The sequence below is a fragment of the Chionomys nivalis genome, chromosome 26 (genome assembly GCF_950005125.1).
Source record: "Chionomys nivalis chromosome 26, mChiNiv1.1, whole genome shotgun sequence".
NCBI lineage: Eukaryota > Metazoa > Chordata > Mammalia > Rodentia > Cricetidae > Chionomys > Chionomys nivalis.
In genome coordinates, this window is record NC_080111.1 from 7,643,571 (window position 1) to 7,670,088 (window position 26,518).

Below are 26,518 nucleotides of genomic sequence, written 5' to 3' on the forward strand. Positions count from 1 at the left end.
GCATCTCACTATCACGCCATCATAAAGTCAAACAGTTCATGAGGTGAGCCGTGGGGGACTGCCTGAACTAAAGGTGCTGGTGGCAGGGAACCTAGAAGTGGGGTGTCTAAGAGCAACAGAGAGGCAGTCCTCTCCCTATCAGGGCAGATCCGGCGAGAAGGGCATTCTGACCCGAAACACCTCCACGTTGGCTTACGGCAAGCAGCCAGTTCCTCTGTGAGGGCAGAAGCCCCCTCAGCCCACCGTGCAGAACACCGCCCCTCGGGGCTCAGCAGCCTTGCTCGATTTCCTGACTTACTTCTTCTCATTTCTGTGTATGTGTGTCCCTGGGTATATGCCGCGTGTGTGCACTGGGGGAGGAGTGGGGAGAGGCCTTGAAGCTTCATTACAGGCAGTCGTAAGCCACCTACCTAACTCTCTGGGAGGTCAGTGAGCTAGCTACCTGCCAAGGGATCTCTCTCTCTCTCTCCCTCTCTCCCCAGAGGGCACCCCTTCCACTGTCTACAGGGTTATTCAATCCCGCTCCTTCTCTCCTGCTAAATCACCCTTCAGGAAGACTGGTGAGCGTTCACGTCCCCAAACAGCCCCCTCCATACCCCAATCTAAACCCCTTTCTTGCCATCTGCCCTTCCCCTTCAGACCGCTTTCACAAGGACAGATGGCTCGGTGCCGACTGTGGCAGCGGTCACTGGCAGCACTGGGAGGAGAGGGAAATGAAGGAGCGGAGGTTCCCCATCAGTGTGGACTAGAGAAAGAGGAGGAAAGAGATGCAGTGACGTCTTTGTTCATCTCTACACCCAAATCTCTCACTCTTCCAGAAAGAAAGTGACATCATCTCTACTCACTATTATGACGCCGTAGTAGGCATCCAAACACTTGGTGAATAAACCAATGGATATTATATTCGTTAATATAATACATATTATAAATGTATTAAAAAGCTAGAAGTCAGCCAGGCGGTGGTGGCGCATGCCTTTAATCCCAGCACTGGGGAGGCAGAGGCAGGCGGATCTCTGTGAGTTCGAGGCCAGTCTGGTCTAGAAGAGCTAGTTCCAGGCCAGGAACCAAAAAGCTATGGAGAAACCCTGTTTCAAAAAATCCAAAAAAAAAAAAAAAAAAAAAAATTTAAAAAAGCTAGAAGTCACCTTCCCTTACTTCTAAAAGTATACGGTTCGTAAATTAAAATTAAATGTGACGTTTTCAATCCATGCTGAAATTCCTGCTCTATTGAAAGCCATCTGACGATGTCAGGTTCCCACAGCAAGTTCTGGGGAGCAACCAAGAGCCATCTCTGAACAAACACAGAACCAGGCCCTTCTTGATATACCAGACACAGCGATAAGAGAGGCACTAAACAATCCCATCACAATGACCACGAGAGCCAGAAACACCCAGGAAAATCTAAAACATGGGAAAGACTTTCACACATAAAATCACATAGTAAACTTCACGGGGGTGGGGGGGGTGTGAAAAACCTAAATAAACAGAGAGGTCTATCAGGTTTGTGGCGGCAAGACATGGATATGAAGCTGTTCATGCACCTGAACCTCCACTTCAATACATACAATTCCTGAAAGACACAACTGAAGGCAGAGCGAAGAAGGTGGGTGTTGGAGGGAGAGAGGCCGCTTGTTCATTTCTGGCCACCCGGCTAGCTTAGACCCAAAATAATCACACAGAAACCATATTATTTAAATCACTGCTTGGCCCATTAGCTCTAGCTTCTTATTGGCTAACTCCTACATCTTAATTTAACCCATCTCCATTAATCTGTATACGCCACGTGACTGGTTTACCGGCAAAGTTTCGGCAGGTCCTGACTCTGGCAGCGGGCTCCATGGCTCCGCCCTCTTTCTCCCAGCATACAGCCTAGCTTTTCCCGCCAAATTCTGTTCTTCCCTGCCATAGGCTCAAAGCAGTTTCTTTATTCATTAACCAATAAAAGCAACACACAGTCAGAAGGACCTCCCACGTCAGGTGAGGGTGGGGCCCTAGCAGTGACTTGGGAGAACACACGCACAGGTTAGACGCTGAGATACAATGGGGCAGCTGTGGGCACCACACAGGCTGGTAAGTACGGGAAAAGGTGTGGATCCCGAGTCTTTCTCTGGGGCGGACACACAGCGCTATTTTCAGCATATCTGCCCACACAGGACATACATTCTCAGCACAGTCAGGGTGCTGTGGAATTAAAGACGGGCAATGAAGGGACACCAGCAGTTATGGAGCAGCACAATTTCTCAAGAGGGTCCTGGAAGCACCAACAGTCAGGATGTGTGACAGCCACGGCCCCTTCTCCGGACTTCACTGCCCACATCCAGAAAGGCCAGGAGGGCCTTCCTGCAAGGGAACTGACTTCAAACGAAGCAATTCAAAGGAAGTAGTTCCGACACTGGCCAAGGAACTTTTTTTTGTAATTTATGAGCTTCCCCCCCCCACACACACACACACTCTACTCCTTTTTTTGTGGAACAACCTATTTCGGGCAAATGTTTTGAAATGTCTAAACCAGAATCGGGGCTTAAGGATTTGAACAGAGAGAGCAGACTGAATTCAGGAATAAACTAGGTGGATAAAGGGTTGCAGAAAACAGAGAAGTGGATGGTGAGAACGCTTTTTAGCAAAATGCAGCCAAGCTAGGTCAACAACCCCGCTCCTATCTCTGTGAGTTCGAAACCAGCCTGGTCTACAGAGCTAGTTCCAGGACAGGCTCCAAAGCCACAGAGAAACCCTGTCTCGAAAAACAAAAAAACAAACAAACAAACAAACAAAAACCAACCCTGCTCCTGCCCTGGTGATCACTGTGTCCCAAGGTCCCACTCTGTCTCCCTGCCCCAGCCCAAGGACACAGGTCACCTCTGTTCCCCTTCTACACTGTGTCTAAACTAGTTCACTTCCCAGTGGGGAAGGACTGAGCACACAAATCATGTGGAATGTGTGTTCCCACAGAGTGCAGGGATGGGGTGATCTCAGAGGATCCAGGGAAGGAAGACCCTTGACACTTCCCCATGGAAGAATGTCCTCTCTAAAAGGCTCCTGCCAGGGCGGAAAAGCGTGTGCTGGGAAAATCCTCAGCCTGCGGCTCTGTGTGTTTCCAATTCTGAAGTCCCACTTCCTCTCGACATCAACATTCCTTCTGGGTCTCAGCTGAGGAGCAAAGTGCAGCGTTCGTACAGGCTTTCAGATAAAAAGAGCTAACGCGGCTTCAAGAAACAGGAACTGTACGATCCTATATAAAGTCAACCTAGATGCTGCCGGTTTGAAATGGTTTTCTTGAAATGGTTTTTAAGAAGAACTTATTTTTAGATGCTGGCGGCCTAACTTTTTATAAAGCCGCTTCCCTGTTTGTCTTACAAATAAAGTTGTTCATATAAACGGGGTGTGGCGGCACGTACCTATAATCCCAGTGTTCAAGGGGTGTAAAAATGGCAAATTTCAGGCTAGCCTCGACTATACAGCAATAATGAGCTGGGGAAGCAGCTCCCTTGGGAAAGTGCTGGAAGCCCTGAGTTCAACCTCCACAGCCTCATAAGAGAGCTGGCACAAGTCTGTAATCTAGCACTCTGGAAGGGGAAGCAGGAGAAACAGGGTCATCCTCAGCTACATATGAGTTCTGGGCCAGCCTGGCCTATATAAGACTCTGGAGCGGTGGGGTATTTTTTTTTAAGCAGTCATATACACTTTTCAAATAATGATATTTTAAAAATAGTCATGTCCCTGATCTGGCCTTCTAAGCCTATTTCACAGCGGCTTTGGGAAGGATTAATGATAATACACAAGAAAGTGACCCAGGATCTGCAAAGAGCTAATAAACATTTCAATTATGATTATTCATATAATTGTTTTGTTTGGTTGTTGATTTTTTTCAGACAGGGTTTCTCTGTGTGTCTCTCTGTCTCTCTCTGTCTCTCTCTGTCTCTCTCTGTCTGTCTCTGTCTCTGTCTCTGTCTCTGTCTCTCTCTCTCTCTCTCTCTCTGTCTCTCTCTGAGCCCGGGCTGTCCTGGGACTCAGTAGGTCCAGGATGGCCTTGAACTCACTGCCGCTAGGTTACTGGGATTAATGGCCTAGAGCAATCACAAGGCCACGCCCAGCAATTGTGCAGTGTTTAGCTAGAGTCAAGCACCCAAACCTCAAGTCTATCACTTACTAGAGACCTGCACTACTCCAACAGAGCAAGAGGCAATGCACCAAGCAGGCAGGTTTGCTCACACCTAAGATCTCAGCAGGCTGAAGCAGGAGGATGACCATGAGTTAACAACCAGCACAGGTTATACAGTGATTCCCAAGACAGTCTGGGATGCAAAGTAAGACTTTCCTCAAAACAAAAACCAAAATAATTTTAACCGGGCATGGTGGGTTATGCCTGTAAAGTCAGCAGGGGAAGAGGCAAGAGGATCAGGGGCTCAAGGCCAACCCCGAGCTATGTAGTGAATTCTAGGCCAGCCTGGGATAACTGAGACCTTTGGCCATGTTATTTTAGAGATTAATATACAGTGACGATGCCTGTAAAATCCTGCACATAATAAACCTACTAAATGGTAACTATAATTAGCATTAGACTGTTCAATTAAAATCTAAATGCCTAGGTACTACTTAAAACATTGGAACAGAGACAGAAGAGAGACAAACCTCTCCCCAAAGGAGGTTGAATACAAGGATGGGTGCACAAGGGATACCAAGGGCACTGCAGCGCTCTTCTCTGAGGAACGCCCAGCCCACTCCCAGCCCACACTCTCCCCCAGTAATGTCAGCCCATCCCCACTGCCCTGCTTAGCTGTGCGGCATCCGGGAAAGCCAGTCCTGAACTCCAGGCTTGACAGAGTGATGACTCATCCCAGAAGGGGTGCAGCCTGTTGCCAGACTTATCACACAATCCCGCAGCATCCAGTGGGACAGCCACGGGCCAGGAGCAAGCTATTTCGGGAGGCTCTCATTCATGTCTCCAGCAGCGCTAAGGCCCACACGCTTTCCATTTCGATAACGTTTGGACCAAAGAGACCTTGGGAAGGGGGGGGGGAAATCCAACGGAACTGCACTTAGCAAAACAATTCACATGAATGAACAGTCTAGAACGGCGGGACAGCAATGAAGAGGAGAGTCCCTCTGTAAACTGCCAGGCAGTGTGTCAGCCGCCCGTGACAACTTGACATTTGGACACCGTCCCACTCCAACTTCACATCACGACGGCTTTGGAGGGCACGTTCCACGCATGGCTTTGTAGCCTGGCCCGAAAACCTGGCCACGCTTCCCCTCCACAAAGACGAGCAGGAACTTGCCCAGCTCTTTCCCATTACCACTTAGTGGGCACAAAACATTTTTTTCCCCCAGAGTAAGCTCCCAATTCGCCTTCTAAGGCTAAAAGAGGCTTTCAGCTTCAACCCCTCTTAACAACAAATGGCCGGGGCGGTGGTTTCATGGTGGTCCCCCAACTTGTCCCGTAGGCAGTGCTGGTTCCAGCCAGAAGGCTGTTAGGTTATGGCCAGCATTTCTAAACTGCACCGGGCTTTGGGTCTCTGCCATCAACACCCCACGTGCATAACCATCAACGCCTGGAAATGTCAGCTCCTCCTTGGTTTTGCTTAGAATGCCCTGTTCAAAAGCACCAATCACTCAATCCCCCAAAGGCTCACTCCCAGTCCCGAGCTCAGCCCCAATCCTTCTGAGATTCTCGATTCTAATCTAGGACTGGGTCACTTTCACTAAGGCCTGACGCGCTACCTTCAAATCTACTCCTCCTAAAAAAAAACAAGAGAAATAGTCATTGTCTCTCACTCCGGTTGGTCCACAGGGAGTGGGAAAGCACAGAGCACTTGAAGCCATGGCTCCAGCCTCAAAAACCAAACCCAAAAAGAATATAGGGTGTTTTTTCTGGGACCAATGACAAAAGAATTGTCAACTCAGCATTACATCGCCTGATTCATTTCTTTAGCAACGTCTGGTTTTCTGGTGGTTCCCAAGCCCCAAATATTTTTGGAAATGTATCATACATACTATACTGTATGATAATGAAGACACCTATTTAGTCAAAATGATTCTACACACGCCCTAGCTGGGTGTGGTGGTGCACACCTCCAGTCCCAACACTCAGGTCAAGGAGGCCTCTGAGTTCCAGGTCAGCCAGGGAATAACCCATGTGTAAAAAAAAAAAAAAAAAAAAAGTGGTTGGTTGGTTGGTTTGTTTTGGTCTGCCTATTTGAGCCACAATGAAATCCACAAATACACAAGCACACAAATATCCTTCCTGATTTACTCTAAAATCCTTAAAAAAAAGAAAGAAAAAGAAAAAGGAAACGAAAGAAAAGTTCTTCATCCATTATAACTAACAAGATCTGCTTTCAGCAAACTCCCATAGCCAGAACCTACAACTTCAAGGAAGAACAGAACTTGTTGCAACAATTAGTGCTAGGCCGTAGCATGAACAAAGTACCGCAAATAAACTCCACAGGCCTTTAGACAGAAGGTTGTGTTTGTAATTAACTCCAACGCACCCTCATCACCCCCCCCCCCACCCCCAGTGCTCCACCCGGCCCAGCACCCTCCAGGGCTCCCGTTCCCAATCTGGTTTCCATTCGAGCCCCGCCCCCTTCCCCAAGCCTCTCTGGGACTGTGAATCAATCCCATCCCGGGCAGGAAACGGGACCCGGGGCAGCCCCCTCCGCTGTGGCGGAACAAAGGAGTGGAGCGCAGCTGCACGCGCAGGGCGACCCACCGGGTCCTGCGCCCCTCCCCGTGCGCCGCGGCCCCGGCACACCGCACCTGAACCCCACTCCCCAGGACGCCCCTTTGTTCTACCTCCGCTTCTCCCTCCCACAGGAAGCCATAGCCTGTCCTTCCACAGAACCCGGGGCTAGGAAACTCCAGTGGGTCAGAGGGATGGAGGGGGGAGGGTGCGGGTGGGCCCGCGGAAAGCGGGGTCCCCCGGTGCCCATAGTTACGAAGCGGCTATCATATATTGAGAGCAACTTAGTTTCCAAGCCCCCGCCCCCGCTCCCGCCGACCCCCGAAGGTACACGGAGCAGCGATCGCTCTCGATGACCTCGAGCGCGCGTGGGTTCACGCTGGAGCGCTGCCGCGTCCCACACGAGCGCCCCGGGAGCGGGTGACCCGCGATCGCCGGCTGCGGCTGAGTCCGGGGCCGCGCGCACAAAGGCACGGGGCGGGAAGGGACCCGGCACGGGCGAGCGCAGCATACCTCTCCCGGGCGCCCGCTCTGCCGCTCCGCCTCCGCGTGCTGCTCGCTGGCCGCCGCCTGGGGATCGCGGCTCGGATCCGATGCGGGGTTCGTGCCACAGCTGCTGCCGAGGGTCCCGCGCCGCTCAGCCGACCGTGCGCCCCGCGTCCCTACGCTGCGTCCGCCGGCCCGGCTCCGAGTGCGCTGGCTTCAGGCGCGGCGGCGGCGCGGCCACTCCCCTCTCCCGGCGGGGGCGGCGACCTCGCCCGGACGCGCCCCTCGTTCCCCGGCCGCGGCTCACCAAGGCGCAGGCCTCACAGCGCCCCCCGGTGAGCACCCAGAGGCTGGGGACACCCAGGGACGCGCGCTGACCCTTCACCTTGGTCTCTGCGAGATCTGCGTACTGCAGACCAGAGATGCAAAGCCCAACAGCTACAAGAGGCTTGGCCTCGAACACCGGCACAGAGAACATTCCTCTCCGTGTAATCGCCTCTCCTAGGTCAAAGTTTGGGCACCAAAGAATATCACAAAACGCGAATTTACTGAAAAAGAAAACAGCGTGTGGTGCGACACTTGTATTGTCTCTGTCGTTAGCATAGATATTGAATATAGCGTTGGGTACTGGGCAGTGACTGAAAGTCACTTGATCATAGTAGAATCAGGACCCCCCAGCTTCCCCTCGCCACCCTGGGATTCAGGACAAAGCCACATGACCCTGGGTCTGGCTTCATCCTGGAAGAGGGAAGGGTGTTCATCAAACTTACTCACGGGGTGAGGTGAGGATTACTTGCTGCGGTGTTAAAAGCACTGCAGACACAGTAATTATTACTCATGAGTCGAACTGCTTTATCCTGTAATGAAATAAATTGCCGTAAATGGGGCCAGGTTTAAATGCACTGACCTATATCTGGAAACCGGCGCTAAAATAAGGTGAACCAAAGCTTTCAGCCCTTATATAGTCACTCTGTCACACGGGCGCTGGGATTTATCAGATGCCACCAGGAACTCTGCAAACTGCGTCTGCTTGGTGTTCCAGCTCCTCGGTGCCACCATCAGCACCGAGCAGATCTTCAGCTGGCATGATAATGGTCTAAGTTAACATATTTTGAGCTTTGGGTACGATTTTATTTAACCTTCCCCAAAACCTGCGAGGTGCGTTACTTTCTTCTTTTTGTGTTAGAGACCAGGACAACCAAGGACAGAGACATCTTCCTTCCAGTGATACAGCGATGGAGAAACCACAAATCCTTTGGTCCATCTTTCGTTGTGGACAGCTGTGTGAGTGCCTTCCTCTTGAATGCAGGCTGGACATACGGCTAAACTGTAACAAACAGACTACAGCGGAAGTGAGGTGACCAACCCAGCTCCTAAAGGGTGTGTCTTTTCACACACACACACACACACACACACACTTCCCCACCCCACACCAGGTAGCCCAGGTTGAGAGTACCAGTGTCGGCTTCTCCAGGCGTGACCGGGTGAGCCTTTGGGATGACTCTAACCTCAGTCACCATCCACCCCATGGGGTAAAACCTGGAGAGAAAGCCCAGTTAAGTGAAGTCAGTCCCCAGACACAGGAGCCCTAAGAAGACTTTGTCACTGGAGTGTTTGGTAATAAGACCAACCATGCTTGGCCTAGTGGCATCATGATGGCCTCCACCACGGGCTATCAAGAAAGCTAGCCCAGGCCTTGACGACCTAGTACGAGGAAGACAGCAGCCCTCAGCTTCCAGAGAAGCAACACACCGACCCGCCGCCTGGCAACATGTTTTAGGCACACACTTCTAATTTGCCCCTGATCGTTGACTCCGCGTGCTTATAGCAACTGGATAGTAGCAGAACCTCTGAACCCCTCTGGCCAAGCTACCTTTCTGAAAACAGCAAATACCAACGACAGGTTTGTAGACTGTAAGTCAATTGCTTGAAGAATAGGGAAACGCAAAAAAAATAATAATAAATAATAATAATAATTGAGACAGAAGTCTGTGTATCATATACTGGCTTCAAACTCGCTGTGCAGCCAAGGGTGACTGATCTCCCCGTGTCCACCTCCTGTGTCCTTGGGATTACACGCAGACCCAAACAAATGCCCATTTCATGCTGTGTTGAGGAGGAATCCCGGGCTTAGACATGCCTCATGCCTGACAAGCACTCTGCTATCCCAGCTACATTCCCAGAGCTATTTTTTCTTTTCTTTTTCAAAACAGGCTTTCTCTGTATAACAGCCCTAGCTGTTCCGGAACTAGCTCTTGTAGACCAGGCTGGCCTCGAACTCACAGAGATCCTCCTGCCTCTGCCTCCCAAGTGTCGGGATTAAAGGTGTGCGCCACCACCTCCTGGCCTAGAATTTTTCATCATAGACGTTGACCAGGTCTTAGTAAAGAGTTTGGGACAAGAAACTTCCCAGTGGGACTGTTTTGAGGACCTAAGAGGAAGTCTTGAGGATGCCAGCCCCTAGGAAGGATGTGAGGCTAGCTAGGCCGGAAGTTCTGCCTTCAGATCTCCCGTAGTGGGGGAAATTGATGCTTTCTTCCTGCCTTTAAGTGGTTCCAAAAAAAGTACTAGGAACTGTTACTCTATCTAATAAAAACTGAGAAAATTAGCCAAGAAGCTTAGAAAACCAAGTGAAAAGCAGCGCGAGAGCGTGTCACAGTTACTTTTAAAAGCACCATTGGTCTAATTTTCACAGACTCCGAGCGTCTGAGGGCGCATCGCAGGGTTTGGGATCCCTTCACCTCCCTGGATGTACTTTTAAAATGCCAATCAACCAAGAACTTTTAAAGATAAAAGTTGCTTCTAACAATTGCTGAAAGTTGATAAATCCGATTACAAAGGCATATATATATATATATATATATATATATATATATAACTTTCTTTTTGGTCTTTTTTGGGGAAATTTTTTAAAAAGTCTATTACATGAAGGGTTTGAGGTGGAAAACAAACTATCAAGTCCGAGGAGCAAGGGCATCTTAGGATTGGCTTTCACCCGGCAGACCCTTGCGGAGGCTCACAAGCCAGCAGCAGACTGGTGGAGAGGCTCGTACTCTAACAGCGGGGCCAGCCGACCTGTGAGGCCGGTCACTCCCCGGTGGCGTCTTGTCCGTCTGTGACAGCAGAGAAGTGAAGTGTTCCGATCCTGTAGGAGTTCCTGTCTCGGCTGTCTTTACTTAGGCTCTCTTAAAACGTTGTCAGGGGCCAGCGAGATGACTGAGGGGACAAAGCACTCAACAAGCCTGGCGACCTATGCTGATCCCTGGAACCTTTGTGGAGAGGAGGAGATGGCTGACCCCACAACGCTGTCCCCAACTGTTGGGAGCTGTGAACTCCCCAGATCCTGAATTTCTGGTAAACAACTTGTAATGCTTGCTGCTGTTCTGAGCATGAGACCCTCAGGAGTTCCTGATGGCGGGGGAGTGGTTTCTGGTGGGTTTGACTGGGGCAGGCTATCAGTTAAGGATCCCTATATAAGCTGCCCCTGGACACAATAAAGGGGGCATTCCTGTTTCAAGGATGACCTGTGTCTCTGTCAGTGTGTCTTTGTGTGTTTCAATCTCCAGCCCCTTGCCTGGAGCCACAAACTGTATGGTGGCGCATAGAGCGCAGATGGGTGTGGTGCGCTGCACCCCGCACTCCAAGCCTCCCCCAACAACAATAATAATGAATAATTTTAAAAAAAAAAAAACTAGCATAAAATGGAGATCAGCATTGGTACAAAAGAATAACGGCAGAGCCATAAAACCTGCTGTCTTATTCTGGTATTAGCAAGCACAAGAACGGCCTAGATGTCACAATTTCAGATTCCTTTAGTGTACCTGGCTGAGCTGGCTTTGTAATAATGAGGGCTAGTTTTATGTTAACTTGATACAGCTAGAGTAGAAGGAGCCTCGGTTGAGAAAATGCCCCCCGCCGGGCGTGGTGGCACACGCCTTTAATCCCAGCACTTGGGAGGCAGAGGCAGGCGGATCTCTGTGAGTTCGAGACCAGCCTGGTCTACAAGAGCTAGTTCCAGGACAGGCTCCAAAACCACAGAGAAACCCTGTCTCGAAAAACCAAAAAAAAAAGAAAAAGAAAAAGAAAATGCCCCCCACACACCAGGTTGGCCAGTAGGCGGAGGCTCTTTTTCTTGATTGACAAGGGACATGAGAGAGTCCGGCTCACCGTCAGTGGTGCCACTCCCGTGCTGTGGTATTAGGTGCTATCACACAGTAAGCTGAGCAAGCCACAGAGACCACGCCAGCAAGCAGCACTCCTCCGTGGCCTCTGCATCAGCTCCTGCATCCAGGCTCCTGCCCTGTCTTCCAGCAGTGGTGGACTGGTGTGGAAGTGTGCTCTGAATCAATTTTTTCCTCCAGGTTGTGTTTGGTCGTGAGTTTTATCACAGTGATGGCGACCGTAACGAAGACACGGCCTAAGTGTTCTCTAACTAGCAGGAAGCTTCTGTGTTTGCGACATCAGCCCTCCTTACCCGTCCACTTAATGCTTAGTTTCCGCCCACGTCAATTAATGTTGGAGACCAGTCTCAAATTCATCGCCATGGAAACATCTTGATGCTGCACTTGCTCCAGGTTATGATACCTGCTTAATTTGTAGAAATGTTGATTTCTCCAACTGAGTAATATCGGCCTGCATATTTTAAACCAGCCAATCACTCTGAAAACACCAGGTCCATGGAAATAAGAAAAAAGCCCCCCCCACCTAGAAAATTTCTGTCTTAGGTTTTTTTTTTTTTTTTTTTTTGGTTTTTCGAGACAGGGTTTCTCTGTGGCTTTGGTTCCTGTCCTGGAACTAGCTCTGTAGACCAGGCTGGTCTCGAACTCACAGAGATCCGCCTGCCTGTGCCTCCCGAGTGCTGGGATTAAAGGCGTGCGCCACCACCGCCCGGCTGTCTTAGGGTTTTTAATGCTGAGTGGAACACCCTGACCAAAAGGCAAGTTGTGTATTTGGCTCACACTTCCATATCGCTGTTTGTCGTCAAGGGAAGTCAGGCCAGGAACTCAAACAGCTGGAACCTGGAGGCAGGAGTTGATGCTGAGGCCGTGGAGGGGTGCTGCTTACTGGCTAGCTCCCCATGGCTTGCTCAACCTGCTTTCTTACAGCACCCAGGACCACCAGCCCAGGGATGGAACCACCCACAACGGGCTGTGCCCTCCCCAACAATCAATCACTAACTAAGAAAATGCCCTACAACCGGATCTAATGGAGGCTTTTCCGTCGAGGGTCCCTCCTTTCAGATAACTCTAGTTTGTGTGTTAAATTGACGTTAAGACTAACCAGCACAATTTCTCACTCCAAAGTGGCTGGCTTCACACGCACGCTGTCTCACGCAGCCTTCACGTGAGAGAATTGTCATTCTCCCGCGGTTTTAGAGAACAATCCTGCGGCCTCACACGCACGCTGTCTCACGCAGCCTTTACGTGAGAGGACTGTCTTTCTCCCACTATTTTAGAGATGGAGAAACCCAGGCGAGGATAGTTAACTCTCTCGCTCAGGCTGCAGGGCAACAGCAGCACGCTCCATGGGGCTCCAGTCTCTGGCTTCTGAGTTCAGCCTCATCCTCCTGGCATGGCTCCTCCCCATGGCTCCTCCCCTCAGGGAGTCTTTCACCTATGATCCACTTTCCTCTTTTGTCTCGTGAAACATCTATCATGTTATTTTCACAATCTTCCACATACCTAAAGCACTAAGTTAGGGATTCTTTTTTTAAAAAAAATATTTATTTATTTATTTATTATGCATACAATATTCTGTCTGTGTGTATGCCTGCAGGCCAGAAGAGGGCACCAGACCCCATTACAGATGGTTGTGAGCCACCATGTGGTTGCTGGGGATTGAACTCAGGACCCTTGGAAGAGCAGGCAATGCTCTTAACCACTGAGCCATCTCTCCAGCCCCTAAGTTAGGGATTCTTTTTTTTGTTTTTTTGTTTTTTTGTTTTTTGTTTTTTTTTTTGGTTTTTCGAGACAGGGTTTCTCTCTGGCTTTGGAGCCTGTCCTGGAACTAGCTCTTGTAGACCAGGCTGGTCTCGAACTCACAGAGATTCACCTGCCTCTGCCTCCCAAGTGCTGGGATTAAAGGCGTGCGCCACCACCGCCCAGCTAGGGATTCTTAAATACCTTCATGCAAAAGAAAAACTACCCATGATTAAAGAACACTTTGGGAATAAGTGCTTACTGCTTACAGTATTGTTTGAAATTCAGATTAGATAGCGCCTTTTAAAAACCTTTCTTTGGAATTTTCAGCCTCCGGGACTCAGCAGTAAAAATCTAACTTTGAGCTATGCATCTAAAAAGTTGTAGATATACTACCACTGCCCCTCTGAGGTATCCAGCAGGGCGTTGGTGGTGCAGCCTTAATCCCAGAACTCTGGAGGCAGAGGTGGGCAAATCTCTGGTCCACAGAGAGAGTTCCAGGACAGGCAGGACTACACAGAAACAAACAAACAAACAAACAAACAAAACAACAACAACAAAAAACGAATATAATTTCTCCATAGAAAGTTTCACTAACATTTTTGGTAATAAAGAGATGGAATTTAAAAATGCAAGCTCACGCCAGGCGGTGGTGGTGCACGCCTTTAATCCCAGCACTCGGGAGGCAGAGGCAGGCGGATCTCTGTGAGTTCGAGACCAGCCTGGTCTACAGAGCTAGTTCCAGGACAGGCTCCAAAGCCACAGAGAAACCCTGTCTCAAAAAAAAATGCAAGCTCACTTGCTTGTTCTAGGTCACCTACTGTCTTCTTACACTGTCATAGATGTTGACTTCCCTGATGGATGGCAGGCCTGCATGTTAGACCCGTCATTAAATACTCCAGCTCCACGGCAATAAGAACATTCCTACAGCAGACAATTTATTCCTCAAAAAAAAAGGGGGGGGCATCTGAAAATTAAAAACAAAAACAGTAATTCCTTATGAAAACACACATATAGCAGTGTAATTGAGAACAAGCTTGCTCATTGGTTGAGGGTTCACAGCAAGCTTGCTCATTGGTTGAGAGGTAGCAACAGGCTAGTTTATTGGTTGAGGGTTAACAGCAAGCTTACTTATTGGTTGAGGGTTAATAGCAAGTTTGCTCATTGGTCCAGCTGCATTCTCTATCTTGATCCCTGGACAAGATAAGGAAGTCTTAGCACGGGATTTGTGTCTGTATAATTCACTGTTAACCCAGAGCATTTGAGGATACTAGAAACTCAATCTGCATTGTTTAATGAAGAATCGATTTCACACGTTATCACTATTTTAAGTAGTGGACAGCCCATAATCTCAGCCAAAGATTTTTCAGGCAGACCTCTGAGCAGCTTTTTTCATTCCTCAGTTCTCGAGAATGAGAAATGGGGTAAACCAAAGGCAAGCTTTGCTGATGGAATCACACCAGTGATCATTTAGGCTTCAAATAAAGTCGGGGGAAGGGGGACTTGCAGGAAGAGTAACAAACACACGGCAAGAACAGACCCATGGAAGAATTAGCCCACCATGGCCAGAGCACTGACCAGAAATCTGAGTCCCCAAAACAACGAGGGCTTTCACTAAAACAGAAACACATACATAACGTCCTTTCCCACAAGACACATGCTGAAATGCATTCTCCAGACATCGATTAACGTCAGTAGAGATAAGAGAAGCGAGCAGAGAACTCTGTCCTAGAGCCTCGGGGTCCTTCTTGCCAGGCTCAGCTTCCACATCTGCAAGCGCAAACCTTACAGGGATTCAGGCATCTTGAGTCTGGACTTGAGACGGTACTGACGCAACTGACGCAACTCACGGGCTCAAGCCCCTCCCACTCCAGAGCATTAGGCGGTTTCAGAGGTTTTGCTCTCTTGAAGGGTCTTCATTTCTCTTATCTATCTACTCCCTGGGGTACTTCGGGGTCCTCTATGTTTTAAAACTCCGCCATTTTACTAAACTGGAAATCATGTTTTCTAACTTGACAGTTTTCTTTATGAGTTCTTATCTGCCAGATGTAACTGTCGTCATTCAGACTCGGCCTAACAAGAAAAACTCTGTTGTTTTCTTAGTGTCCAAAACGCTCTTTGCCCTACTGTATCATTTTGATTGCCAGTATAATGTTCTAAATTATCAGTCTCGACGCTGAGGATTCCTTCCACCCTAGTCACCACTGCCTCAGGACAAACGACATTTGTCCTCCATCAAGAAGCCCAGCTATCTTTCAAAATCCCGGAGGACTGGTTCCAGGAATTCCAGGTACCCCCAGAAATACCGGGAATTTCCCTTATGTAAAAGTGACACCGAGGTCATTCTGCTCTACAGAGGGAGTTCCAGGACAGCCGAGGCTACACAGAGAAGCCCTGTCTCGAGAAACAAAACTAATTACTTAGTTACAGTGACATAGTATTTACACATAAACTCTGCCTGTGCACTTTCTCGTCTCCAGAGAAAATGTACTCACTACATTAGCCATGTATGTAAGTCGGTACTCTATTGTATTATTTAGCAAACAGCAATAAGGAAGTAGAATATCCAACAAGCACAAATTTTCTAAATATGTCCTGCCCTCCTTGTTTTAACTGGAGGGATGACCGCACCTGCAGCTATGGAGAACCGACCGTATTTATTTGGTTCTGTCCAAAGGGTGGGATGCTAAGCAAAGCTGTTAGGATCTAGGACCCCAAGCTGAAAGGCCCCACCTCAGACCTTCGGAACTTTGGGGATCCCTCCCTTCCTTACTACTATTCTTCCGGCTTCCCGCAAGTCAGGGCAGACTCTTCTCCCAGGCTTCTCTGGATGTCTCCCCCACAAACACAAACCCTAATATGCTATCCCAAGCACTTCAGATCAGACACATGCACTTCGCGAGGCTAGGATTTCAGTTGGGGGGAGGGGGTGGAGAGAGGGAAGGGAGGGTTAGGAAGTTGTGTTTGTGATCCTCCATCAAAACATTTAAATATCAAATTTCATATACTGGAAAATGAATGACCAGAAAGATTTTTGGTCTCAAAAGTTTTGTACTTAACATTTTTCTAGTCAGTACAGGTCACCTCTCCCAGCAAGCACTTGAGTTATCTTTTAATGGTGCCTTCCACACACCACGGACTTGGGGATTTCAAGACATATTTAATGCTTTTTTATTCAAATAATGTTTTAAACTTTATAATGATGAACGTGAATTCATTTTATGATGAAAAATGCTAAACCTGTCTCCAAATGCAACAAAATAGCCATCCTGGCCATGATCTTTGTCACCGTTTTCTGAATTGTCCTGTTCTAAACTGTTGCCCTCGGAAAATTCTAGTCCTAACTGAGCTTTGTGGCCAGAATAGTGTGTAACCAATTCATGCTGAGCCAGGGTTTACACTGAGGACTTGAGCAGAGCTCTCGCCCGAATGCAAGAGTTTCTGTGCCCGGCTTCTGTACGCTGCATGTGTTTGCAGAATGGAAACATGCATAGTTCTCTCTGTTTCCCAAAACCCTGTGCTCACTTGTGGCGAGCGGAATGGGGAGGCGTGAGCGCTGAGGAGTGCTGAGGGAAGTCTGTTCCCTGCCTGGTGGGCTTCTGTGACGGAATATTACAAGGTGAGTCTCTGATTTACCACGGGTTATTTTGTTCAGACCCCTCCGGCCAATCTAAGAGACAGACTCTAGGGCAAATGCCCATCAGGTCGAGAGTTTAGACACGTCAGTAGAGATGGGTTGAGGGGTGTGTGCTTCCCAAGTATACCGTCACTTAGACATGAAGACTCTGTGGTACTATAGGCTTCCCGTCTCTGTTTCCCCAAGACAACTATGCCGGGTGGGACTCTAACCCCAGTGGGAGGGGGTAGCGGTTTTGGGAGGTCGTTCAATTCAGATAAGGTCGTGAGAATGAAACTCAAGCGGTGAGATTGGTGCGTTCATGCGCGGGGGAGACTGAGGATGTGTCTTCACGTGTCCTGTGTGTCGTGTGAGAGGATACAGTGACCAGAACTAAGAGCTGGGCATGGACCTTATCAGACCCTGCATCTGCCCATGCCTCCCAGACTCCAAAAGCACAAGAAGTGAGTGTCAGCCACTTAAGTCCCCAGTCTTCATTATTTTCATTATGAGAGTCCATTCGTAATTTGTGATTTCTAGGGAATCTTCACACGCTGTTTATTTTCCTTCTTTTTCTTCTGTGTTATTACTGTGTGTCTGTGTGCACACACACGCGTGCATAGCTATGTGCTACGGCACACGTATGGAGACCACAGAACAACCTTGTCAAAGTCACTTCTCTCTTTCCCCCTTCATGCGGGTTCCAGGGAGCAGACTCAGGTCACCATCCAAGGGATTTGCCCCCTGAGCGGTGTCACTGACCCCACCCACCAGTCGCTCGCTAAGCTTGGTGTGATTGTGGAGATGATGTATACTTGGTTTCCATTTCATAACTTACCCATAATTCCTGGCTTTGGAACTCAAATGACCATACCCCCAACCCCGGACAGGTGCTAAGTGTTGAAGCGGCCATGGTATCAGCAACCTCGGTGAGTGGGAGGGCTTATTAAAATCTTCCGGTAGAGCTATCTAGTGATTGATGGGGGAGGTCACGACACATTGCGGGCAGTGCCATCCCTGGGCTGGTGGCCCTGGCTTCTATAAAAAAGCAGGTGAGCAAGCCATGAGGAGAAAGTCAAGTAAGCAGCACCCCTCCATGGTCTCTGCATCCACTCCTGCTCGGGTTCCTGCCCTGACTTCCTCCAGTGATGGACTGATACCTGGAAGTGTAAGCACATGAACCTTCTTCTACCTATGGTGGTTTGAAAGAAAATAGCCCCCAATCCTCCCCAAATTATTCCATCACAGCGATAGAAAACCTAACTGAGACAGTAAGGACTTAATAATGCTCGCTAAATACACGGGTGAAGGAGTGAGTGAGTGAGTGAGTGAGTGAGTGAGTGAGTGAGTGAGTGCCGTGTTTCTGCAGTCTGGTTCCTCACACGTCCTACATAGCTTTTATCACACAGTCTAAAAGGTTGTATCTTGTTACAGAAAGTCCCAAGGATTTGTGTGTGTGTGTGTGATATCTTATTTCCAAAAGCAAACATACAACAAACAGCTAGAATGTTTAGAATAAAGCCTGTTTGTTTTATTATTTTTAAAAAAATCTTTGAATTGATACCTCTTGTGCTTTGGATAGACGTTCTCACACCTGGATATTAGAAAATTCTCAGTTTGGCAGAAACGGCTCTGCTCAGCTGATCCCAATCGACTTATCACTAATGTTCTATTAACATTCCATAATGGCCTCTCTCTTCATGAACTTCGAGCCAATACATACATTTTCCTAGTCTTCTTGCCCAAGTCAATCCATAAATACTTTTGATCTCTGAACTTTCAAGCCCCAAAAGATTGATCGGGTCACTAAACACTGACTTCTTGCTTCCATGAGATTGAGAGCTCGCAGGGGCTCAGGATCAATGACACTTCATCTTTTCAGGACTTATTTCACAGCTGAAGACTTCTCAGAATAACGAACACAAGTCCAGCCCCTGACAAGCCATGGCAAAGACCAAACGAATGCGCGATACCACTCAGCCTGCCCCCCTACTCTAGCAGGAGGGGAAGCAGGCCATGTGTGTTGTGAGTTATTACGGTCACCACGCTACCCTCACACCCAGATCAGTAGCAAAGTGGAAGTCTGAGACACCGGGCCTTTCACCGCGTACACACGGCGTGACAACCACACACCAGAAATGTCTGCTCCAGGCCCAGAACCTTACTTCACGTGATGCCAATAAGAAAGACACATACCTCACAAGAAAACAGCTGCTTCCTCTGTAGGGGCCTTGGTATCACGGTGGGGGGCCCTTTAACACAAGTAATGACTCTCTGCCTAAAGACAAGTTCAAAAGAGCAAACTGACCAATAGTGTAAGAGTTTGTGTTTGGAAGTTAAATTTATCACTTAAAAGGTCATGATAGGGAAGGAAGTTCCTGGCAAAACTACATGGCTACCCGCATAGGCATCACCCAGAAAGTGTTATATATGACCACAGACCATAGTGGGTACTTGTGGAATTCTTATAGTCTAAGGTGGACAAGCCAGCTAAAATGTATATGGAGGGAGTAGTTGGGAGCCTCTCTGTGTGTGTGTGTGTGTGCGTTGCATACACCCAGTGCATTTGCACAGAGGAGTACACATGCTCACTCAGAATTATATACACTCATGCGTATAATCCTTTGATAGGATTCCGATTAATCCCCCAATTATCCCTAAAAGCTTGGACACAAAGCGTTAAGAATCCCCGCCGTAACCAGCAACTGTCAGATTCATAAACAGGATGCACTGCTGTTAGTGACGGCCAATAGCTAACGCTATGACAACCGAGGCCACGTGACTAGGGTTCTGAGACTGTGACCCCACGGGTGGGAAGGACAGAGGGAACCCCCTCCCAGCCTCACAGTTCACTGGAGAGTGTAGCACAGTGAGACAGGGCAGAGATGCTTCCTGTTCACACGTGGGAGGATCCTGACAGCAAACGTTCCAGGTGAACAAAGGATCAGGGCTCTACAAGACATCACCCTGCTTCCGCTTTGCACCCCAAACTGACTGTTAACAGTAAGTTTTATTGACTGTTTTTGTATGATTTGCCACATGTATAGAAACCAAAATGAACACAGAATAAAGCAGTGCAGGGCAGCACACCACCCTTGAAAACCTCGCATATGAGACATTATGTATTCTGATCGTTGTTATAATCTGGATCCCTGTTTCATTCAGGATGCAGTTAGGATACAGACACACTGCAGGTCTTTCAGAGGGAGTCCCAGAACTTGTGGTATGTTTGATGAAGGACCAGAACCAAGAGCATTCAGAAGCCGGGAACTCCCCAGGGCTGATATTAAGATGGTCCCCTGCTTGTGTGTGTGTTTGGTTGGTCCGGTCCATTGTCATTGTATTTAAAGTTGTGATTGTTTTGTTTACTGTTGCGCATATGTGTGTGTATATCTGAGAATATGCGCATGTGTGTGCAGTACCTGGGGAGGCCTGAAGAAGGTGTCAGATCCCTTGTAACTGGGGTTACAGACAGTTGTGAGTTGCCTGACGCAGGTGCTGGAAACTGAATCCAGGTCTTCTGGGAGAGGGAAGAGGGCTCTTAACTGCTCAGTCACCTCTCCAGACCATTGGTTGATTTGTGTTGTTTTTCTATGAATTCTTGACTGGCTTTTGTACTTGTTATGAAGCCCAGGCTAGCCTAGAACTTAGCGGCAATCCTCCTGCCTCTACACCTATGCCATCAAACGTGCAAAGAAGGTGTAAACAGGGACTAGAAACCAGAAACACAGCACAGGAACACTCGGCAAATGCTGAGATAAGAGAGATGCTGTTTGAGGGTGCTGGAGTTAAAAAAAAAAAACACCCACAGACTGCAGAAAGGCCCCTCAAAGAAAAGAGGAAGCAAGATGGCTACCTTTCCCCAACTTGCGTTCTCCAGTGACTCCCATTGGCTTAGCCTATGAAAAGCCAGCCAGCAAAAGCAGGAAACTGCAGTCCTCTGTTAGAGCAGAGCCCAGGAAAGGCCAAGAAACCAGGCAAACCAAGAGACTCCCTTCCAGGAAGACGAAGTTGGGATGAGTCGGAAGAAAGCCAAGGCTATGGGAGTCTGTTGACGTGCGGTGGGAAGGGGGTGGGCTGAATAAAGACGGGGAAGGAGAGAGGCGTGGTACAGACTGGAAGAGGAGGAAAAAGAGGAGGCATGGCTCCAGGTGTGCTAGAAGAGGGGCTTCCCGTGCCATGGCGGGCCAGGGAACAAATGACAGAGCTTCACGTGGACTCAAAACCCCACGGAGAACTCCCGTCTGCACTTTGATGTCGCTGAAGTTCGTTTAGATTTAAGAAGTCATTGATTGACGTTAATGTGAATTTAAGTCTCTCCTGTCAAAATAAAACTGAAATATCTTTCAGGAGATTTCTTTCAAGAAACGTGTGATAGGATTTCAGAAAGTCAAACCCACCGCAGACCCTTCCTTGTGTCGTGAAGGAAGGGGAAAAGCTGAGAATAAGCAAAACAGCACGGGGGGGGGGATGTGTGTGTGTGAGAGTGTGTGTGTGTGTGTGTGTGAGAGAGAGAGAGAGAGAGAGGAGGAGGAGGAGGAGGAGGAGGAGGAGGAGGAGGAGGAGGAGGAGGAGGAGGAGGAGGAGGAAGGAGAGGAGATGTTTGCTTATAGCGGTTTCAAATTAACTTGGGGCTGGGAATAAACAAGAAAGTTCCCTGAGAAGTAGGTCATTGCTCAGAAGGAGCCCCGTGTACAGGCAAGGGGAGCAAAGCAGATGGTGGTGTCTCCTGGCGGCTCCTGTACCCGCCTTGATTGATTTGTAAAAAGAACATAGCCTGTCTTCTTACCACTTCCTGTTGAGCTGTCCATCCCCCGTGAAGGAGCAGCACCTAGGCCCGCTTTGGTAGGGCCAGTTACTCAGCACGAATTAGACCCTCTGTTCTCAGGCGCACCAATAACTGCACTCCGGAGAAGTAGCTGGGACTCTGCGCATGCTCAGTGAGGTTGTTGTTGACCTCCGGGGCCCCTGCTCAGTTCGCACATGCTCAGTCGGGTTGTTGTGGTCCTTCCAGGGCCCTGACAACTGGTTAAGAAGGGGACCCGTACAGGTGGCTTTGTTGCTGCTCCATAGGCCTGGGGTTCCCAGCACCCAGATGGAGGCTCACAACTGTCTAACTCCAGTTCCAGGGGATCCGACACCCTCTTCTGGACTCTGGGTGCACATACATACACTAACACACGTAAGATCTTTTAATTAAAAAAAAGGAAGAAAGAAGACGAAAAGTCAGTTTGACACTATAGTGTTTTGTAAAAATGATTTTGCAATTATTAAAATGAAGGCTTCGCGCAGGATTATTCTTTTTTTTTTTTTTTTTTTGCGCAGGATTATTCTTAGCTTTTTTTATTAGCTGCCCAAGGAGAATATTGCTATGAGAGGGTTTCTGTTTAATATTCAGTCTCATCCACGGAGCTATTCATAGAAGCTAGTTCATGGCAACAATTTCTAAGGTTGCTAATGAGTGCCTCTCTTTAAAACAACCAACGAAAACCTAATCTTCCTATATGGGTTTTCCTCAAACAGAGCCCCTTGTCCTGCCTGGTAGAGCACACACCATTTTAGAAATTCATCCCCTCGGCAATTCTTTTTGTAACATACAGGACATGGGTTTCACACTCCAACGAGTCCCTGCTGGATGAAGAGCAATATTGGTGCTTCCGAGACCTATTTCCGAGATGCTGTTTCTTGCTTCAAGGTGCTTACGACCAGGAGCTAAATAACCGGCCTTGCTTATGTGCTCTGCCGGGCTTGTCACTAACTCTAGAGGTCTTTGAAAGCTGACCATTATAGTACTGGTGTCAGCAAGTGTTATGGTTTTGACCCTTTAAGTAAGCCACACGCAAGAATGACTTCGTTTATTGCTCTAAGTAAAGCATCCTTCCTCACTGGACACGTAATGAATCACGCCCATTTTAGAGAAAGAGCTAAGGTTCAGAGATATTAAATGCTGTTCCCAAGAATTGCTAGTTATCAAACAGTGGATCTGGCCTTTCTCTTGGTAAGTCCCGGTCTCTGGCCTCCACCTTTGGAGGCCCTGTGCCGCCAAGCCCTTAACCCCTCCCTGGGGGAGGGTCAAGACAGCCCGCCAAAATCTTGACCACTCCCCCAGGCTATTTAAACTGCTAGCCCTGCGTCCAGACCACACTTGATTTAATATTCTGTCCCTATCTTAAGATGTTTAACAATGCCTACAGAGGAGTTTTGCATTTTTATTTCACAGTGGGTTTTTCAAATCACGTAACCAGCCTTAACTCCACTACATTTCTTAACATCCTGCTGCGTGTGTGTTCACACGTGTGTGCCCACACGTCCCTCCACAGTTCTTTCAAAAGAGAAGCTCATTTCCGCCCACGTCTGATCCAATCGGGCCTTCTAATGAATGGGTCTGGTAAAAGCAAGGGTGTGTCTTTAAGGGTGGAACGAAGAAGCATTGCAGCTTCTGCCTGGCTGTTGGGTCACTTGCTCCAGGAAAAGCAGCTACCACTTTGTCAGGACCCTCGGGCAATGCGTGGGACAATCCATAGGGTGAGGAACTATAAAGTCTCCTGCCAGCAGCCATTTAAATAAGCCATCTGAAGTACAGACTCAGATATTGAAAATATTGACCGCCCCTGACTTTGCCCCGGGGACTTGTCTTCTGAAAGACCCCCCTCCCCACCACCACCAAAGAGAACCGCTTAGACAAACTGCTTAATTGTTGATATCTAAAAACTGTGGAATATGCTTGTTGTTTTGAGTTAGGACAATTTATCTTATACAATAGTGGATAATTCATTATAATTTGATATATAATTATATAGATTTGGAATCTAAGATATGTAATAATATTCAATTAAAAGACAAGAATATGCAACCGTGTTTGGTACAATATTAATTTGATCCGGTTGTGCCTTTCCTGACCATCTCGCCATTTCATCCGCAGGACACGGAAGGGATGTCCTCCCTGAGGATCCGAAGGATTCCCTCCACCCTTTCATTGCGCCAAGACCTTCTTTTAATCAGGCCACGGCTTCCGACGTGGTGTCTGAGTCTTAATTCCAAGGCTGCCAGGCAGGCTCCTCCCACAAAGAGCTGCCTCCTTTCTAATTGAGCAGTCTGTTGCTCCTGTCTCCAGTCACCGCCCACCTCTGGTCACGTGGTCTAGAGGCCCACAGACCCCGCAGCGAGCCACAGATGAAGCGGGAAGTATTTGGTATTAGAGAAGAAGGTGACCGAGCTTTATTGGAAGGCATACTACAGGCACCGCCCCCAACTCAACTTTATAAAGCAAAATCTGGCAAAGGTTGGTACTATAATTAACGTATTTCCTCACACTTTTTCTCAAGATAATATCGTGGCCTCCACTCTTTTACTTTTGGAAATAAACTCTAAGAAATTTGGAATAAATTCGGAGAGCACCATACAGATGATCTCTGAAAGCTGAGGATTTTGTATCTTTTGTAGCGTATGTAAAGAAAACACGACAAATACAGTGCTCTCTAGAATTAAATGCTGTCTGTCATGTGACTGCAGTAGTTATCAATGAAGAAGGCGCGCATAGGATGGTTGGGGACAGCATTCTGAGGCATCCTCCTCGGGGCCCCTCTCAGCACATGCTCCCGATAGCTCTTCCAAGCCAAGGAGAACTCCTCTGGGGCTCTGAAGGTGTTTCCCATCCTGACACAGGTCTTTTAGGACATTTGGGAAAGGAGAGGGAAAATAAAATATTTTCCGAAGTCAAAGACTTTTGATCAGTAGGAACAAGTGTGGAGTCTGGAAGCAATAGAATTCCATGACTTGTCTTATTTTCATTTAACAGTTCATCAACAGTTGGTTGGTTTTTTGATTTTTCAAGACAGGATTTTTCTGTGTAACAGCTCAGCCAGGATAGCCAGGGCTATACAGATAGACTGTTTTTGCAAAAACAATAACAAACAAAACAAAAATAACAAAACAAAACCAAACCAACCCAAACAAAAAAGAAACAATCTAAACTAAAAAGAAAAAAAAAACATGCATGGTTGTCTCCCTTCTTCACTTCCTCTCCAGACAGTTAAACAGGACAAAGGTCAAAGAATTTACTCTGGCACCTCTAGAAAGCCTCAGAAATCCCAGCGCCCACAGCATCCTCTCTGGGTCCCCCTCATCTATTAAACAGGATCTGATTCATACAGTAGTTTAAATAACATGTAAAATTCTGGAGCAAAAGCAGATGCGTGGAAAGCGGCTCATTCAACGCTGTTAGCTTCAGTTGACAGGAGAAACAGCCTTGCGATGCTGTTTGGACGACTTGAAGGTTTGGATGTGGTGCTGTAGCTAGCTCTATGACCAACTGTCGGCCTGGCACATGTGACGCCCGGCTTCCGTACCTAGCGTGTTCCTGGTTGACAGAGTCTGCGCTAGACCCCTCAGGGACAGTAAAGGACCGTGGGAGAAAGACCCTTGATGTGACTCTTGCCGTCGCTAGTTTCTCTTCCAGCAAGCTTGTACTGATGGCTCACCTCCCATGAACCGCTCTGTTCGGACGAGCGAACTCTTAGAATAGACGTTTGACCCAGGCAATCACAGTCCAGAGAGGAAGACGGGACTAACGCAGCAATTTCAGCGCCGCGTGGCGCCTTCTGTAACAACAACCATAACAGCGGTGATAGCAGTACCCGTTTTTTATTGATTGTCCTGGGGTGAGTTGGCATTTTGCAAATATTGTCGTATTTGACTTTCGCCTGAAACTCTCTGAAATAGTTTTACAGCCGACAGCAAGAGTTCAGAGAGCCGAAGTAATTTGTCCAAATTCGCATAGCTACCAAAGAGCACAGCTGGAGATGCCCTAGGTTACACTACTTCCCATTGTACCCACCAACCGAAAGGGAAACAGGAAAGCCTTTGCTTATTATCCGAAATTAATTTTCCAGGTTTTGATCAACATCATACTTTCAGTCACAGGATATATATTTGATCGCTGAGACCCTCGAATCATGCCGCTGCCTTGTTCGAAGAAAGCAAACCCACACATGCACACACACACACGCACGCACGCATACATACATGCATGTGCCATACATTAGAGATTTCTTTTATTTTTTATACTTTAACAATTTTATAATGCATACAATGAATTTTAGTATCTCCACGCCCATGGCCATCTCTCTTTTCTCCTCCTTCTTCCAGTAAAACCTTCTTTTTCTCCCAACAATGCCTTTTCTATTTGAGTTGTTACTGTACGTGACCCACTGAGTTTAGTTGGGGTTGCTTGCTTAAGTATGGGTGAAGCAGTGTGACTTACACACCACTGAAGAAAGTGGCACCCCCACATCCACCAAGCCAACGCTGTCAGTAGTCAGGGAGCGGTGGGGCCTCATGGGACCTTTTGTTTCATAGATTTCTTAAAATAACAAATTCCAAAGATCGTGATATATTTTTTTACCAGGCTTAAGCAGAGAAATGCAGCCAAATGTCAACATGGATTATTTCTAGTTTTACTGGTTTTGAGGTTCTGAATACAATATGTTTGCTTCTATATTTTGTGTGTTTCCTGAACTCAATCTCTATCATTCCTACAATCAGATTATATATGTGTTTAAATTAGGAGGCAGTGCCCCCCACGTGGGACTTAAAGTCACTGCATGCCAGTGTACTGAGCTACAACGTGTCTCCATTTCCAGTAAGCCGTCCCTTGCTGGTCCATGTCCCCAGGAAGACGTGGAACTATGACCTTCACTATGACAGTGTGGTGGTTTGAAAAAGAATGGCCTCCATAGGCTCATTTCTCACGAATGTTTGGTCACCAGAGAGTAGAACTATTTGAAAGGATGGGAAGGATTAGGAGGTGTGGTCTTGATG

The 26,518-nt window shown here is 47.9% G+C and overlaps 1 protein-coding gene across 2 annotated transcripts in view; it reads right to left on the reverse strand.

Moving 5' to 3' along the window:
• Positions 1–7,363, reverse strand: part of Myo1b (myosin IB) — a 149,445-nt gene extending 142,082 nt beyond the window's left edge. For both annotated transcript variants that reach the window (XM_057758574.1, XM_057758573.1), the window contains exon 1: positions 7,193–7,363. The gene's annotated coding sequence lies outside the window, so the exon portion shown is untranslated. The remainder of the gene's footprint in view (positions 1–7,192) is intronic.
• Positions 7,364–26,518: the final 19,155 nt, after the last annotated feature.